Source organism: Pongo pygmaeus, chromosome 3 (assembly GCF_028885625.2).
Source record: "Pongo pygmaeus isolate AG05252 chromosome 3, NHGRI_mPonPyg2-v2.0_pri, whole genome shotgun sequence".
In the NCBI taxonomy this organism is placed as follows: domain Eukaryota; kingdom Metazoa; phylum Chordata; class Mammalia; order Primates; family Hominidae; genus Pongo; species Pongo pygmaeus.
The window spans coordinates 75,847,891-75,866,519 of NC_072376.2; positions in this window are offsets into that span (position 1 = coordinate 75,847,891).

An 18,629-nucleotide genomic window follows, 5' to 3' on the forward strand; every position below is an offset into this window, starting at 1 on the left:
CCTTCTGTGAAACTGCTTTGTGAAGTATGAATCCAACTCACAGAGTTGAACACTTCTTTTGAAAGAGCAGCTTTGAAACACTCTTTTTGTAGAAACTACATGTGTTCATTTGGAGCGCTTTGAGGCCTATGGTGGAAAAGGAAATATCGTCACATAATACCTAGACAGAAGCATTCTTTGAAACTTCTTTATGATGTGTGCATTCAACTCACAGAGTTGAACTTTCCTTTTCATGGAGCAGTTTGGAAAGAGTCTTTTTGCAGCATCTGCAATAGGATACTTGGAGCTCTTTCAGGCCTTTGTTAGAAGCGGGAATATCTTCCCATAAAAACTGGACAGAAGCATTCTCACAAACTGCTTTGTGATGTGTGTGTTCAACTCACAGAGGTGAACCTTTCCTTTGCTAGAGCAGTTATGAAACACTCTTTTTGTAGAATCTGCAAGTGTTCATTTGGAGCGATTTGAGGCCTATGGTGGAAAAAGAAATATCTTCATATATAAACAAGGCAGAAGCATTCTCAGAAAGCTCTTTATGATGTGTGCATTCAACTCAGAGAGATAAGCCTTCCTTTTGATAGAGCAGTATTGCAACTGTGTTTTTGCAGAATCTGCAAGTGGATATTTGGAGCCCTTTCAGGCCTTCGTTGGAAACGGGAATATCTTCCCATAAAAACAAAACAGAAGCGTTCTGTGAAACTCCTTTGTGAAGTATGAATTCAACTCACAGAGTTGAACACTTCTTTTGAAAGAGCAGCTTTGAAGCACTCTTTTTGTAGAATCTGCAAGTGTTCGTTTGGAGCGCTTTGAGGCCTATGGTGGAAAAGGAAATATCTTCACATATAAACCAGGCAGAAGCATTCTCAGAAAACTCTTTATGATGTGTGCATTCAACTCGGAGAGATAAGCCTTCCTTTTCATAGAGCAGTTTTGAAACTGTGTTTTGGCAGAATCTGCAAGTGGATACTTGGAGCCCTTTCAGGCCTTCGTTGCAAACGAGAATATCTTCCGATAAAAACGAAACAGAAACCTTCTGTGAAACTGCTTTGTGAAGTATGAATCCACCTCACAGAGTTGAACACTTCTTTTGAAAGAGCAGCTTTGAAACACTCTTTTTGTAGAATCTACATGTGTTCATTTGGAGCGCTTTGAGGCCTATGGTGGAAAAGGAAATATCGTCACATAATACCTAGACAGAAGCATTCTTTGAAACTTCTTTATGATGTGTGCATTCAACTCACAGAGTTGAACTTTCCTTTTCATGGAGCAGTTTGGAAAGAGTCTTTTTGCAGCATCTGCAATAGGATACTTGGAGCTCTTTCAGGCCTTTGTTAGAAGCGGGACTATCTTCCCATAAAAACTGGACAGAAGCATTCTCACAAACTGCTTTGTGATGTGTGTGTTCAACTCACAGAGGTGAACCTTTCCTTTGCTAGAGCAGTTATGGAACACTCTTTTTGTAGAATCTGCAAGTGTTCATTTGGAGCGATTTGAGGCCTATGGTGGAAAAAGAAATATCTTCATATATAAACAAGGCAGAAGCATTCTCAGAAAGCTCTTTATGATGTGTGCATTCAACTCAGAGAGATAAGCCTTCCTTTTGATAGAGCAGTTTTGCAACTGTGTTTTTGCAGAATCTGCAAGTGGATATTTGGAGCCCTTTCAGGCCTTCGTTGGAAACGGGAATATCTTCCCATAAAAACTAAACAGAAGCGTTCTGTGAAACTCCTTTGTGAAGTATGAATCCAACTCACAGAGTTGAACACTTCTTTTGAAAGAGCAGCTTTGAAACACTCTTTTTGTAGAATCTGCAAGTGTTCGTTTGGAGCGCTTTGAGGCCTATGGTGGAAAAGGAAATATCTTCACATATAAACCAGGCAGAAGCATTCTCAGAAACCTCTTTATGATGTGTGCATTCAACTCGGAGAGATAAGCCTTCCTTTTGATAGAGCAGTTTTGAAACTGTGTTTTGGCAGAATCTGCAAGTGGATACTTGGAGCCCTTTCAGGCCTTCGTTGCAAACGGGAATATCTTCCGATAAAAACGAAACAGAAACCTTCTGTGAAACTGCTTTGTGAAGTATGAATCCAACTCACAGAGTTGAACACTTCTTTTGAAAGAGCAGCTTTGAAACACTCTTTTTGTAGAATCTACATGTGTTCATTTGGAGCGCTTTGAGGCCTATGGTGGAAAAGGAAATATCGTCACATAATACCTAGACAGAAGCATTCTTTGAAACTTCTTTATGATGTGTGCATTCAACTCACAGAGTTGAACTTTCCTTTTCATGGAGCAGTTTGGAAAGAGTCTTTTTGCAGCATCTGCAATAGGATACTTGGAGCTCTTTCAGGCCTTTGTTAGAAGCGGGAATATCTTCCCATAAAAACTGGACAGAAGCATTCTCACAAACTGCTTTGTGATGTGTGTGTTCAACTCACAGAGGTGAACCTTTCCTTTGCTAGAGCAGTTATGAAACACTCTTTTTGTAGAATCTGCAAGTGTTCATTTGGAGCGATTTGAGGCCTATGGTGGAAAAAGAAATATCTTCATATATAAACAAGGCAGAAGCATTCTCAGAAAGCTCTTTATGATGTGTGCATTCAACTCAGAGAGATAAGCCTTCCTTTTGATAGAGCAGTATTGCAACTGTGTTTTTGCAGAATCTGCAAGTGGATATTTGGAGCCCTTTCAGGCCTTCGTTGGAAACGGGAATATCTTCCCATAAAAACTAAACAGAAGCGTTCTGTGAAACTCCTTTGTGAAGTATGAATTCAACTCACAGAGTTGAACACTTCTTTTGAAAGAGCAGCTTTGAAGCACTCTTTTTGTAGAATCTGCAAGTGTTCGTTTGGAGCGCTTTGAGGCGTATGGTGGAAAAGGAAATATCTTCACATATAAACCAGGCAGAAGCATTCTCAGAAACCTCTTTATGATGTGTGCATTCAACTCGGAGAGATAAGCCTTCCTTTTTCATAGAGCAGTTTTGAAACTGTGTTTTGGCAGAATCTGCAAGTGGATACTTGGAGCCCTTTCAGGCCTTCGTTGCAAACGGGAATATCTTCCGATAAAAACGAAACAGAAACCTTCTGTGAAACTGCTTTGTGAAGTATGAATCCAACTCACAGAGTTGAACACTTCTTTTGAAAGAGCAGCTTTGAAACACTCTTTTTGTAGAATCTACATGTGTTCATTTGGAGCGCTTTGAGGCCTATGGTGGAAAAGGAAATATCGTCACATAATACCTAGACAGAAGCATTCTTTGAAACTTCTTTATGATGTGTGCATTCAACTCACAGAGTTGAACTTTCCTTTTCATGGGGCAGTTTGGAAAGAGTCTTTTTGCAGCATCTGCAATAGGATACTTGGAGCTCTTTCAGGCCTTTGTTAGAAGCGGGAATATCTTCCCATAAAAACTGGACAGAAGCATTCTCACAAACTGCTTTGTGATGTGTGTGTTCAACTCACAGAGGTGAACCTTTCCTTTGCTAGAGCAGTTATGAAACACTCTTTTTGTAGAATCTGCAAGTGTTCATTTGGAGCGATTTGAGGCCTATGGTGGAAAAAGAAATATCTTCATATATAAACAAGGCAGAAGCATTCTCAGAAAGCTCTTTATGATGTGTGCATTCAACTCAGAGAGATAAGCCTTCCTTTTGATAGAGCAGTTTTGCAACTGTGTTTTTGCAGAATCTGCAAGTGGATATTTGGAGCCCTTTCAGGCCTTCGTTGGAAACGGGAATATCTTCCATTAAAAACTAAACAGAAGAGTTCTGTGAAACTGCTTTGTGTAGTATGAATCCAACTTACAGAGTTGAACACTTCCTTTCAAAGAGCAGTTTTGAAACACTCTTTTTGTAGAATCTGCAAGTGTTCGTTTGGAGCGCTTTGAGGCCTATGGTGGAAAAGGAAATATCTTCACATATAATCCAGGCAGAAGCATTCTCAGAAACCTGTTTATGATGTGTGCATTCAACTCGGAGAGATAAGCCTTCCTTTTGATAGAGCAGTTTTGCAACTGTGTTTTTGCAGAATCTGCAAGTGTATATTTGGAGCCCTTTCAGGCCTTCGTTGGAAACGGGAATATCTTCCCATAAAAACTAAACAGAAGCGTTCTGTGAAACTCCTTTGTGAAGTATGAATCCAACTCACAGAGTTGAACACTTCTTTTGAAAGAGCAGCTTTGAAACACTCTTTTTGTAGAATCTGCAAGTGTTCATTTGGAGCGCTTTGAGGCCTATGGTGGAAAAGGAAATATCTTCACATAAAACCTAGACAGAAGCATTCTTTGAAACTTCTTTATGATGTGTGCATTCAACTCACAGAGTTGAACATTCCTTTTCATGGAGCAGTTTGGAAAGAGTCTTTTTGCAGCATCTGCAAGTGGATATTTGGAGCTCTTTCAGGCCTTTGTTAGAAGCGGGAATATCTTCCCATTAAAACTGGACAGAAGCATTCTCACAAACTGCTTTGTGATGTGTGTGTTCAACTCACAGAGGTGAACATTTCCTTTGCTAGAGCAGTTATGAAACACTCTTTTTGTAGAATCTGCAAGTGTTCATTTGGAGCGCTTTGAGGCCTATGGTGGAAAAAGAAATATCTTCACATAAAACCTAGACAGAAGCATTCTTTGAAACTTCTTTATGATGTGTGCATTCAACTCACAGAGTTGAACCTTCTTTTTCATGGAGCAGTTTGGAAAGAGTCTTTTTGCAGCATCTGCAAGTGGATATTTGGAGCTCTTTCAGGCCTTTGCTAGAAGCGGGAATATCTTCCCATGAAAACTAAACAGAAGAGTTCTGTGAAACTCCTTTGTGAAGTATGAATCCAACTCACAGAGTTGAACACTTCTTTTGAAAGAGCAGCTTTGAAACACTCTTTTTGTAGAATCTGCAAGTGTTCGTTTGGAGCGCTTTGAGGCCTATGGTGGAAAAGGAAATATCTTCACATATAAACCAGGCAGAAGCATTCTCAGAAACCTCTTTATGATGTGTGCATTCAACTCGGAGAGATAAGCCTTCCTTTTGATAGAGCAGTTTTGAAACTGTGTTTTGGCAGAATCTGCAAGTGGATACTTGGAGCCCTTTCAGGCCTTCGTTGCAAACGGGAATATCTTCCGATAAAAACGAAACAGAAACCTTCTGTGAAACTGCTTTGTGAAGTATGAATCCACCTCACAGAGTTGAACACTTCTTTTGAAAGAGCAGCTTTGAAACACTCTTTTTGTAGAATCTACATGTGTTCATTTGGAGCGCTTTGAGGCCTATGGTGGAAAAGGAAATATCGTCACATAATACCTAGACAGAAGGATTCTTTGAAACTTCTTTATGATGTGTGCATTCAACTCACAGAGTTGAACTTTCCTTTTCATGGAGCAGTTTGGAAAGAGTCTTTTTGCAGCATCTGCAAGTGGATATTTGGAGCTCTTTCAGGCCTTTGTTAGAAGCGGGAATATCTTCCCATAAAAACTAAAGAGAAGCGTTCTGTGAAACTGCTTTGTGTAGTATGAATCCAACTCACAGAGTTGAACACTTCCTTTGAAAGAGCAGTTATGAAACACTCTTTTTGTAGAATCTGCAAGTGTTCGTTTGGAGCGCTTTGAGGCCTATGGTGGAAAAGGAAATATCTTCACATATAAACCAGGCAGAAGCATTCTCAGAAACCTCTTTATGATGTGTGCATTCAACTCGGAGAGATAAGCCTTCCTTTTGATAGAGCAGTTTTGCAACTGTGTTTTTGCAGAATCTGCAAGTGTATATTTGGAGCCCTTTCAGGCCTTCGTTGGAAACGGGAATATCTTCCCATAAAAACTAAACAGAAGCGTTCTGTGAAACTCCTTTGTGAAGTATGAATCCAACTCACAGAGTTGAACACTTCTTTTGAAAGAGCAGCTTTGAAACACTCTTTTTGTAGAATCTGCAAGTGTTCATTTGGAGCGCTTTGAGGCCTATGGTGGAAAAGGAAATATCTTCACATAAAACCTAGACAGAAGCATTCTTTGAAACTTCTTTATGATGTGTGCATTCAACTCACAGAGTTGAACATTCCTTTTCATGGAGCAGTTTGGAAAGAGTCTTTTTGCAGCATCTGCAAGTGGATATTTGGAGCTCTTTCAGGCCTTTGTTAGAAGCGGGAATATCTTCCCATTAAAACTGGACAGAAGCATTCTCACAAACTGCTTTGTGATGTGTGTGTTCAACTCACAGAGGTGAACATTTCCTTTGCTAGAGCAGTTATGAAACACTCTTTTTGTAGAATCTGCAAGTGTTCATTTGGAGCGCTTTGAGGCCTATGGTGGAAAAAGAAATATCTTCACATAAAACCTAGACAGAAGCATTCTTTGAAACTTCTTTATGATGTGTGCATTCAACTCACAGAGTTGAACCTTCTTTTTCATGGAGCAGTTTGGAAAGAGTCTTTTTGCAGCATCTGCAAGTGGATATTTGGAGCTCTTTCAGGCCTTTGCTAGAAGCGGGAATATCTTCCCATAAAAACTGGACAGAAGCATTCTCACAAACTGCTTTGTGATGTGTGTGTTCAACTCACAGAGGTGAACCTTTCCTTTGCTAGAGCAGTTATGAAACACTCTTTTTGTAGAATCTGCAAGTGTTCATTTGGAGCGATTTGAGGCCTATGGTGGAAAAAGAAATATCTTCATATATAAACAAGGCAGAAGCATTCTCAGAAAGCTCTTTATGATGTGTGCATTCAACTCAGAGAGATAAGCCTTCCTTTTGATAGAGCAGTTTTGCAACTGTGTTTTTGCAGAATCTGCAAGTGGATATTTGGAGTCCTTTCAGGCCTTCGTTGGAAACGGGAATATCTTCCCATGAAAACTAAACAGAAGAGTTCTGTGAAACTCCTTTGTGAAGTATGAATCCAACTCACAGAGTTGAACACTTCTTTTGAAAGAGCAGCTTTGAAACACTCTTTTTGTAGAATCTGCAAGTGTTCGTTTGGAGCGCTTTGAGGCCTATGGTGGAAAAGGAAATATCTTCACATATAAACCAGGCAGAAGCATTCTCAGAAACCTCTTTATGATGTGTGCATTCAACTCGGAGAGATAAGCCTTCCTTTTGATAGAGCAGTTTTGAAACTGTGTTTTGGCAGAATCTGCAAGTGGATACTTGGAGCCCTTTCAGGCCTTCGTTGCAAAAGGGAATATCTTCCGATAAAAACGAAACAGAAACCTTCTGTGAAACTGCTTTGTGAAGTATGAATCCACCTCACAGAGTTGAACACTTCTTTTGAAAGAGCAGCTTTGAAACACTCTTTTTGTAGAATCTACATGTGTTCATTTGGAGCGCTTTGAGGCCTATGGTGGAAAAGGAAATATCGTCACATAATACCTAGACAGAAGCATTCTTTGAAACTTCTTTATGATGTGTGCATTCAACTCACAGAGTTGAACTTTCCTTTTCATGGAGCAGTTTGGAAAGAGTCTTTTTGCAGCATCTGCAATAGGATACTTGGAGCTCTTTCAGGCCTTTGTTAGAAGCGGGAATATCTTCCCATAAAAACTGGACAGAAGCATTCTCACAAACTGCTTTGTGATGTGTGTGTTCAACTCACAGAGGTGAACCTTTCCTTTGCTAGAGCAGTTATGAAACACTCTTTTTGTAGAATCTGCAAGTGTTCATTTGGAGCGATTTGAGGCCTATGGTGGAAAAAGAAATATCTTCATATATAAACAAGGCAGAAGCATTCTCAGAAAGCTCTTTATGATGTGTGCATTCAACTCAGAGAGATAAGCCTTCCTTTTGATAGAGCAGTTTTGCAACTGTGTTTTTGCAGAATCTGCAAGTGGATATTTGGAGTCCTTTCAGGCCTTCGTTGGAAACGAGAATATCTTCCCATAAAAACTAAACAGAAGAGTTCTGTGAAACTCCTTTGTGAAGTATGAATCCAACTCACAGAGTTGAACACTTCTTTTGAAAGAGCAGCTTTGAAACACTCTTTTTGTAGAATCTGCAAGTGTTCGTTTGGAGCGCTTTGAGGCCTATGGTGGAAAAGGAAATATCTTCACATATAAACCAGTCAGAAGCATTCTCAGAAACCTCTTTATGATGTGTGCATTCAACTCGGAGAGATAAACCTTCCTTTTGATAGAGCAGTTTTGAAACTGTGTTTTGGCAGAATCTGCAAGTGGATACTTGGAGCCCTTTCAGGCCTTCGTTGCAAACGGGAATATCTTCCGATAAAAACGAAACAGAAACCTTCTGTGAAACTGCTTTGTGAAGTATGAATCCACCTCACAGAGTTGAACACTTCTTTTGAAAGAGCAGCTTTGAAACACTCTTTTTGTAGAATCTACATGTGTTCATTTGGAGCGCTTTGAGGCCTATGGTGGAAAAGGAAATATCGTCACATAATACCTAGACAGAAGGATTCTTTGAAACTTCTTTATGATGTGTGCATTCAACTCACAGAGTTGAACTTTCCTTTTCATGGAGCAGTTTGGAAAGAGTCTTTTTGCAGCATCTGCAAGTGGATATTTGGAGCTCTTTCAGGCCTTTGTTAGAAGCGGGAATATCTTCCCATAAAAACTAAAGAGAAGCGTTCTGTGAAACTGCTTTGTGTAGTATGAATCCAACTCACAGAGTTGAACACTTCCTTTGAAAGAGCAGTTATGAAACACTCTTTTTGTAGAATCTGCAAGTGTTCGCTTGGAGCGCTTTGAGGCCTATGGTGGAAAAGGAAATATCTTCACATATAAACCAGGCAGAAGCATTCTCAGAAACCTCTTTATGATGTGTGCATTCAACTCGGAGAGATAAGCCTTCCTTTTGATAGAGCAGTTTTGCAACTGTGTTTTTGCAGAATCTGCAAGTGTATATTTGGAGCCCTTTCAGGCCTTCGTTGGAAACGGGAATATCTTCCCATAAAAACTAAACAGAAGCGTTCTGTGAAACTCCTTTGTGAAGTATGAATCCAACTCACAGAGTTGAACACTTCTTTTGAAAGAGCAGCTTTGAAACACTCTTTTTGTAGAATCTGCAAGTGTTCATTTGGAGCGCTTTGAGGCCTATGGTGGAAAAGGAAATATCTTCACATAAAACCTAGACAGAAGCATTCTTTGAAACTTCTTTATGATGTGTGCATTCAACTCACAGAGTTGAACATTCCTTTTCATGGAGCAGTTTGGAAAGAGTCTTCTTGCAGCATCTGCAAGTGGATATTTGGAGCTCTTTCAGGCCTTTGTTAGAAGCGGGAATATCTTCCCATTAAAACTGGACAGAAGCATTCTCACAAACTGCTTTGTGATGTGTGTGTTCAACTCACAGAGGTGAACCTTTCCTTTGCTAGAGCAGTTATGAAACACTCTTTTTGTAGAATCTGCAAGTGTTCATTTGGAGCGCTTTGAGGCCTATGGTGGAAAAAGAAATATCTTCACATAAAACCTAGACAGAAGCATTCTTTGAAACTTCTTTATGATGTGTGCATTCAACTCACAGAGTTGAACCTTCTTTTTCATGGAGCAGTTTGGAAAGAGTCTTTTTGCAGCATCTGCAAGTGGATATTTGGAGCTCTTTCAGGCCTTTGTTAGAAGCGGGAATATCTTCCCATAAAAACTAAACCGAAGCATTCTCACAAACTGCTTTGTGATGTGTGTGTTCAACTCACAGAGGTGAACCTTTCCTTTGCTAGAGCAGTTATGAAACACTCTTTTTGTAGAATCTGCAAGTGTTCATTTGGAGCGCTTTGAGGCCTATGGTGGAAAAAGAAATATCTTCACATAAAACCTAGACAGAAGCATTCTTTGAAACTTCTTTATGATGTGTGCATTCAACTCACAGAGTTGAACCTTCTTTTTCATGGAGCAGTTTGGAAAGAGTCTTTTTGCAGCATCTGCAAGTGGATATTTGGAGCTCTTTCAGGCCTTTGCTAGAAGCGGGAATATCTTCCCATAAAAACTGGACAGAAGCATTCTCACAAACTGCTTTGTGATGTGTGTGTTCAACTCACAGAGGTGAACCTTTCCTTTGCTAGAGCAGTTATGAAACACTCTTTTTGTAGAATCTGCAAGTGTTCATTTGGAGCGATTTGAGGCCTATGGTGGAAAAAGAAATATCTTCATATATAAACAAGGCAGAAGCATTCTCAGAAAGCTCTTTATGATGTGTGCATTCAACTCAGAGAGATAAGCCTTCCTTTTGATAGAGCAGTTTTGCAACTGTGTTTTTGCAGAATCTGCAAGTGGATATTTGGAGTCCTTTCAGGCCTTCGTTGGAAACGGGAATATCTTCCCATGAAAACTAAACAGAAGAGTTCTGTGAAACTCCTTTGTGAAGTATGAATCCAACTCACAGAGTTGAACACTTCTTTTGAAAGAGCAGCTTTGAAACACTCTTTTTGTAGAATCTGCAAGTGTTCGTTTGGAGCGCTTTGAGGCCTATGGTGGAAAAGGAAATATCTTCACATATAAACCAGGCAGAAGCATTCTCAGAAACCTCTTTATGATGTGTGCATTCAACTCGGAGAGATAAGCCTTCCTTTTGATAGAGCAGTTTTGAAACTGTGTTTTGGCAGAATCTGCAAGTGGATACTTGGAGCCCTTTCAGGCCTTCGTTGCAAAAGGGAATATCTTCCGATAAAAACGAAACAGAAACCTTCTGTGAAACTGCTTTGTGAAGTATGAATCCACCTCACAGAGTTGAACACTTCTTTTGAAAGAGCAGCTTTGAAACACTCTTTTTGTAGAATCTACATGTGTTCATTTGGAGCGCTTTGAGGCCTATGGTGGAAAAGGAAATATCGTCACATAATACCTAGACAGACGCATTCTTTGAAACTTCTTTATGATGTGTGCATTCAACTCACAGAGTTGAACTTTCCTTTTCATGGAGCAGTTTGGAAAGAGTCTTTTTGCAGCATCTGCAATAGGATACTTGGAGCTCTTTCAGGCCTTTGTTAGAAGCGGGAATATCTTCCCATAAAAACTGGACAGAAGCATTCTCACAAACTGCTTTGTGATGTGTGTGTTCAACTCACAGAGGTGAACCTTTCCTTTGCTAGAGCAGTTATGAAACACTCTTTTTGTAGAATCTGCAAGTGTTCATTTGGAGCGATTTGAGGCCTATGGTGGAAAAAGAAATATCTTCATATATAAACAAGGCAGAAGCATTCTCAGAAAGCTCTTTATGATGTGTGCATTCAACTCAGAGAGATAAGCCTTCCTTTTGATAGAGCAGTTTTGCAACTGTGTTTTTGCAGAATCTGCAAGTGGATATTTGGAGTCCTTTCAGGCCTTCGTTGGAAACGAGAATATCTTCCCATAAAAACTAAACAGAAGAGTTCTGTGAAACTCCTTTGTGAAGTATGAATCCAACTCACAGAGTTGAACACTTCTTTTGAAAGAGCAGCTTTGAAACACTCTTTTTGTAGAATCTGCAAGTGTTCGTTTGGAGCGCTTTGAGGCCTATGGTGGAAAAGGAAATATCTTCACATATAAACCAGTCAGAAGCATTCTCAGAAACCTCTTTATGATGTGTGCATTCAACTCGGAGAGATAAACCTTCCTTTTGATAGAGCAGTTTTGAAACTGTGTTTTGGCAGAATCTGCAAGTGGATACTTGGAGCCCTTTCAGGCCTTCGTTGCAAACGGGAATATCTTCCGATAAAAACGAAACAGAAACCTTCTGTGAAACTGCTTTGTGAAGTATGAATCCACCTCACAGAGTTGAACACTTCTTTTGAAAGAGCAGCTTTGAAACACTCTTTTTGTAGAATCTACATGTGTTCATTTGGAGCGCTTTGAGGCCTATGGTGGAAAAGGAAATATCGTCACATAATACCTAGACAGAAGGATTCTTTGAAACTTCTTTATGATGTGTGCATTCAACTCACAGAGTTGAACTTTCCTTTTCATGGAGCAGTTTGGAAAGAGTCTTTTTGCAGCATCTGCAAGTGGATATTTGGAGCTCTTTCAGGCCTTTGTTAGAAGCGGGAATATCTTCCCATAAAAACTAAAGAGAAGCGTTCTGTGAAACTGCTTTGTGTAGTATGAATCCAACTCACAGAGTTGAACACTTCCTTTGAAAGAGCAGTTATGAAACACTCTTTTTGTAGAATCTGCAAGTGTTCGTTTGGAGCGCTTTGAGGCCTATGGTGGAAAAGGAAATATCTTCACATATAAACCAGGCAGAAGCATTCTCAGAAACCTCTTTATGATGTGTGCATTCAACTCGGAGAGATAAGCCTTCCTTTTGATAGAGCAGTTTTGCAACTGTGTTTTTGCAGAATCTGCAAGTGTATATTTGGAGCCCTTTCAGGCCTTCGTTGGAAACGGGAATATCTTCCCATAAAAACTAAACAGAAGCGTTCTGTGAAACTCCTTTGTGAAGTATGAATCCAACTCACAGAGTTGAACACTTCTTTTGAAAGAGCAGCTTTGAAACACTCTTTTTGTAGAATCTGCAAGTGTTCATTTGGAGCGCTTTGAGGCCTATGGTGGAAAAGGAAATATCTTCACATAAAACCTAGACAGAAGCATTCTTTGAAACTTCTTTATGATGTGTGCATTCAACTCACAGAGTTGAACATTCCTTTTCATGGAGCAGTTTGGAAAGAGTCTTCTTGCAGCATCTGCAAGTGGATATTTGGAGCTCTTTCAGGCCTTTGTTAGAAGCGGGAATATCTTCCCATTAAAACTGGACAGAAGCATTCTCACAAACTGCTTTGTGATGTGTGTGTTCAACTCACAGAGGTGAACCTTTCCTTTGCTAGAGCAGTTATGAAACACTCTTTTTGTAGAATCTGCAAGTGTTCATTTGGAGCGCTTTGAGGCCTATGGTGGAAAAAGAAATATCTTCACATAAAACCTAGACAGAAGCATTCTTTGAAACTTCTTTATGATGTGTGCATTCAACTCACAGAGTTGAACCTTCTTTTTCATGGAGCAGTTTGGAAAGAGTCTTTTTGCAGCATCTGCAAGTGGATATTTGGAGCTCTTTCAGGCCTTTGTTAGAAGCGGGAATATCTTCCCATAAAAACTAAACCGAAGCATTCTCACAAACTGCTTTGTGATGTGTGTGTTCAACTCACAGAGGTGAACCTTTCCTTTGCTAGAGCAGTTATGAAACACTCTTTTTGTAGAATCTGCAAGTGTTCATTTGGAGCGCTTTGAGGCCTATGGTGGAAAAAGAAATATCTTCATATATAAACAAGGCAGAAGCATTCTCAGAAACCCCTTTATGATGTGTGCATTCAACTCAGAGAGATAAGCCTTCCTTTTGATAGAGCAGTTTTGAACCTGTGTTTTTGCAGAATCTGCAAGTGGATATTTGGAGCCCTTTCAGGCCTTCGTTGGAAACGGGAATATCTTCCCATAAAAACTAAACAGAAGAGTTCTGTGAAACTGCTTTGTGTAGTATGAATCCAACTCACAGAGTTGAACACTTCCTTTGAAAGAGCAGTTTTGAAACACTCTTTTTGTAGAATCTGCAAGTGTTCGTTTGGAGCGCTTTGAGGCCTATGGTGGAAAAGGAAATATCTTCACATATAAACCAGGCAGAAGCATTCTCAGAAACCTCTTTATGATGTGTGCATTCAACTCGGAGAGATAAGCCTTCCTTTTGATAGAGCAGTTTTGAAAGTGTGTTTTGGCAGAATCTGCAAGTGGATACTTAGAGCCCTTTCAGGCCTTCGTTGCAAACGGGAATATCTTCGCATAAAAACGAAACAGAAACGTTCTGTGAAACTCCTTTGTGAAGTATGAATCCAACTCACAGAGTTGAACACTTCTTTTGAAAGAGCAGCTTTGAAACACTCTTTTTGTAGAATCTGCAAGTGTTCATTTGGAGCGCTTTGAGGCCTATGGTGGAAAAGGAAATATCGTCACATAATACCTAGACAGAAGCATTCTTTGAAACTTCTTTATGATGTGTGCATTCAACTCACAGAGTTGAACTTTCCTTTTCATGGAGCAGTTTGGAAAGAGTCTTTTTGCAGCATCTGCAATAGGATACTTGGAGCTCTTTCAGGCCTTTGTTAGAAGCGGGAATATCTTCCCATAAAAACTGGACAGAAGCATTCTCACAAACTGCTTTGTGATGTGTGTGTTCAACTCACAGAGGTGAACCTTTCCTTTGCTAGAGCAGTTATGAAACACTCTTTTTGTAGAATCTGCAAGTGTTCATTTGGAGCGATTTGAGGCCTATGGTGGAAAAAGAAATATCTTCATATATAAACAAGGCAGAAGCATTCTCAGAAAGCTCTTTATGATGTGTGCATTCAACTCAGAGAGATAAGCCTTCCTTTTGATAGAGCAGTATTGCAACTGTGTTTTTGCAGAATCTGCAAGTGGATATTTGGAGCCCTTTCAGGCCTTCGTTGGAAACGGGAATATCTTCCCATAAAAACTAAACAGAAGCGTTCTGTGAAACTCCTTTGTGAAGTATGAATTCAACTCACAGAGTTGAACACTTCTTTTGAAAGAGCAGCTTTGAAGCACTCTTTTTGTAGAATCTGCAAGTGTTCGTTTGGAGCGCTTTGAGGCCTATGGTGGAAAAGGAAATATCTTCACATATAAACCAGGCAGAAGCATTCTCAGAAAACTATTTATGATGTGTGCATTCAACTCGGAGAGATAAGCCTTCCTTTTCATAGAGCAGTTTTGAAACTGTGTTTTGGCAGAATCTGCAAGTGGATACTTGGAGCCCTTTCAGGCCTTCGTTGCAAACGGGAATATCTTCCGATAAAAACGAAACAGAAACCTTCTGTGAAACTGCTTTGTGAAGTATGAATCCAACTCACAGAGTTGAACACTTCTTTTGAAAGAGCAGCTTTGAAACACTCTTTTTGTAGAATCTACATGTGTTCATTTGGAGCGCTTTGAGGCCTATGGTGGAAAAGGAAATATCGTCACATAATACCTAGACAGAAGCATTCTTTGAAACTTCTTTATGATGTGTGCATTCAACTCACAGAGTTGAACTTTCCTTTTCATGGGGCAGTTTGGAAAGAGTCTTTTTGCAGCATCTGCAATAGGATACTTGGAGCTCTTTCAGGCCTTTGTTAGAAGCGGGAATATCTTCCCATAAAAACTGGACAGAAGCATTCTCACAAACTGCTTTGTGATGTGTGTGTTCAACTCACAGAGGTGAACCTTTCCTTTGCTAGAGCAGTTATGAAACACTCTTTTTGTAGAATCTGCAAGTGTTCATTTGGAGCGATTTGAGGCCTATGGTGGAAAAAGAAATATCTTCATATATAAACAAGGCAGAAGCATTCTCAGAAAGCTCTTTATGATGTGTGCATTCAACTCAGAGAGATAAGCCTTCCTTTTGATAGAGCAGTTTTGCAACTGTGTTTTTGCAGAATCTGCAAGTGGATATTTGGAGCCCTTTCAGGCCTTCGTTGGAAACGGGAATATCTTCCATTAAAAACTAAACAGAAGAGTTCTGTGAAACTGCTTTGTGTAGTATGAATCCAACTTACAGAGTTGAACACTTCCTTTCAAAGAGCAGTTTTGAAACACTCTTTTTGTAGAATCTGCAAGTGTTCGTTTGGAGCGCTTTGAGGCCTATGGTGGAAAAGGAAATATCTTCACATATAAACCAGGCAGAAGCATTCTCAGAAACCTGTTTATGATGTGTGCATTCAACTCGGAGAGATAAGCCTTCCTTTTGATAGAGCAGTTTTGCAACTGTGTTTTTGCAGAATCTGCAAGTGTATATTTGGAGCCCTTTCAGGCCTTCGTTGGAAACGGGAATATCTTCCCATAAAAACTAAACAGAAGCGTTCTGTGAAACTCCTTTGTGAAGTATGAATCCAACTCACAGAGTTGAACACTTCTTTTGAAAGAGCAGCTTTGAAACACTCTTTTTGTAGAATCTGCAAGTGTTCATTTGGAGCGCTTTGAGGCCTATGGTGGAAAAGGAAATATCTTCACATAAAACCTAGACAGAAGCATTCTTTGAAACTTCTTTATGATGTGTGCATTCAACTCACAGAGTTGAACATTCCTTTTCATGGAGCAGTTTGGAAAGAGTCTTTTTGCAGCATCTGCAAGTGGATATTTGGAGCTCTTTCAGGCCTTTGTTAGAAGCGGGAATATCTTCCCATTAAAACTGGACAGAAGCATTCTCACAAACTGCTTTGTGATGTGTGTGTTCAACTCACAGAGGTGAACATTTCCTTTGCTAGAGCAGTTATGAAACACTCTTTTTGTAGAATCTGCAAGTGTTCATTTGGAGCGCTTTGAGGCCTATGGTGGAAAAAGAAATATCTTCACATAAAACCTAGACAGAAGCATTCTTTGAAACTTCTTTATGATGTGTGCATTCAACTCACAGAGTTGAACCTTCTTTTTCATGGAGCAGTTTGGAAAGAGTCTTTTTGCAGCATCTGCAAGTGGATATTTGGAGCTCTTTCAGGCCTTTGCTAGAAGCGGGAATATCTTCCCATAAAAACTGGACAGAAGCATTCTCACAAACTGCTTTGTGATGTGTGTGTTCAACTCACAGAGGTGAACCTTTCCTTTGCTAGACCAGTTATGAAACACTCTTTTTGTAGAATCTGCAAGTGTTCATTTGGAGCGATTTGAGGCCTATGGTGGAAAAAGAAATATCTTCATATATAAACAAGGCAGAAGCATTCTCAGAAAGCTCTTTATGATGTGTGCATTCAACTCAGAGAGATAAGCCTTCCTTTTGATAGAGCAGTTTTGAAACTGTATTTTTGCAGAATCTGCAAGTGGATATTTGGAGCCCTTTCAGGCCTTCGTTGGAAACGGGAATATCTTCCCATAAAAACTAAACAGAAGAGTTCTGTGAAACTGCTTTGTGTAGTATGAATCCAACTCACAGAGTTGAACACTTCCTTTGAAAGAGCAGTTTTGAAACACTCTTTTTGTAGAATCTGCAAGTGTTCGTTTGGAGCGCTTTGAGGCCTATGGTGGAAAAGGAAATATCTTCACATATAAACCAGGCAGAAGCATTCTCAGAAACCTCTTTATGATGTGTGCATTCAACTCGGAGAGATAAGCCTTCCTTTTGATAGAGCAGTTTTGAAACTGTGTTTTGGCAGAATCTGCAAGTGGATACTTGGAGCCCTTTCAGGCCTTCGTTGCAAACGGGAATATCTTCCGATAAAAACGAAACAGAAACCTTCTGTGAAACTGCTTTGTGAAGTATGAATCCAACTCACAGAGTTGAACACTTCTTTTGAAAGAGCAGCTTTGAAACACTCTTTTTGTAGAATCTACATGTGTTCATTTGGAGCGCTTTGAGGCCTATGGTGGAAAAGGAAATATCGTCACATAATACCTAGACAGAAGCATTCTTTGAAACTTCTTTATGATGTGTGCATTCAACTTCCAGAGTTGAACTTTCCTTTTCATGGAGCAGTTTGGAAAGAGTCTTTTTGCAGCATCTGCAATAGGATACTTGGAGCTCTTTCAGGCCTTTGTTAGAAGCGGGAATATCTTCCCATAAAAACTGGACAGAAGCATTCTCACAAACTGCTTTGTGATGTGTGTGTTCAACTCACAGAGGTGAACCTTTCCTTTGCTAGAGCAGTTATGAAACACTCTTTTTGTAGAATCTGCAAGTGTTCATTTGGAGCGATTTGAGGCCTATGGTGGAAAAAGAAATATCTTCATATATAAACAAGGCAGAAGCATTCTCAGAAAGCTCTTTATGATGTGTGCATTCAACTCAGAGAGATAAGCCTTCCTTTTGATAGAGCAGTTTTGCAACTGTGTTTTTGCAGAATCTGCAAGTGGATATTTGGAGTCCTTTCAGGCCTTCGTTGGAAACGGGAATATCTTCCCATGAAAACTAAACAGAAGAGTTCTGTGAAACTCCTTTGTGAAGTATGAATCCAACTCACAGAGTTGAACACTTCTTTTGAAAGAGCAGCTTTGAAACACTCTTTTTGTAGAATCTGCAAGTGTTCGTTTGGAGCGCTTTGAGGCCTATGGTGGAAAAGGAAATATCTTCACATATAAACCAGGCAGAAGCATTCTCAGAAACCTCTTTATGATGTGTGCATTCAACTCGGAGAGATAAGCCTTCCTTTTGATAGAGCAGTTTTGAAACTGTGTTTTGGCAGAATCTGCAAGTGGATACTTGGAGCCCTTTCAGGCCTTCGTTGCAAAAGGGAATATCTTCCGATAAAAACGAAACAGAAACCTTCTGTGAAACTGCTTTGTGAAGTATGAATCCACCTCACAGAGTTGAACACTTCTTTTGAAAGAGCAGCTTTGAAACACTCTTTTTGTAGAATCTACATGTGTTCATTTGGAGCGCTTTGAGGCCTATGGTGGAAAAGGAAATATCGTCACATAATACCTAGACAGAAGCATTCTTTGAAACTTCTTTATGATGTGTGCATTCAACTCACAGAGTTGAACTTTCCTTTTCATGGAGCAGTTTGGAAAGAGTCTTTTTGCAGCATCTGCAATAGGATACTTGGAGCTCTTTCAGGCCTTTGTTAGAAGCGGGACTATCTTCCCATAAAAACTGGACAGAAGCATTCTCACAAACTGCTTTGTGATGTGTGTGTTCAACTCACAGAGGTGAACCTTTCCTTTGCTAGAGCAGTTATGAAACACTCTTTTTGTAGAATCTGCAAGTGTTCATTTGGAGCGATTTGAGGCCTATGGTGGAAAAAGAAATATCTTCATATATAAA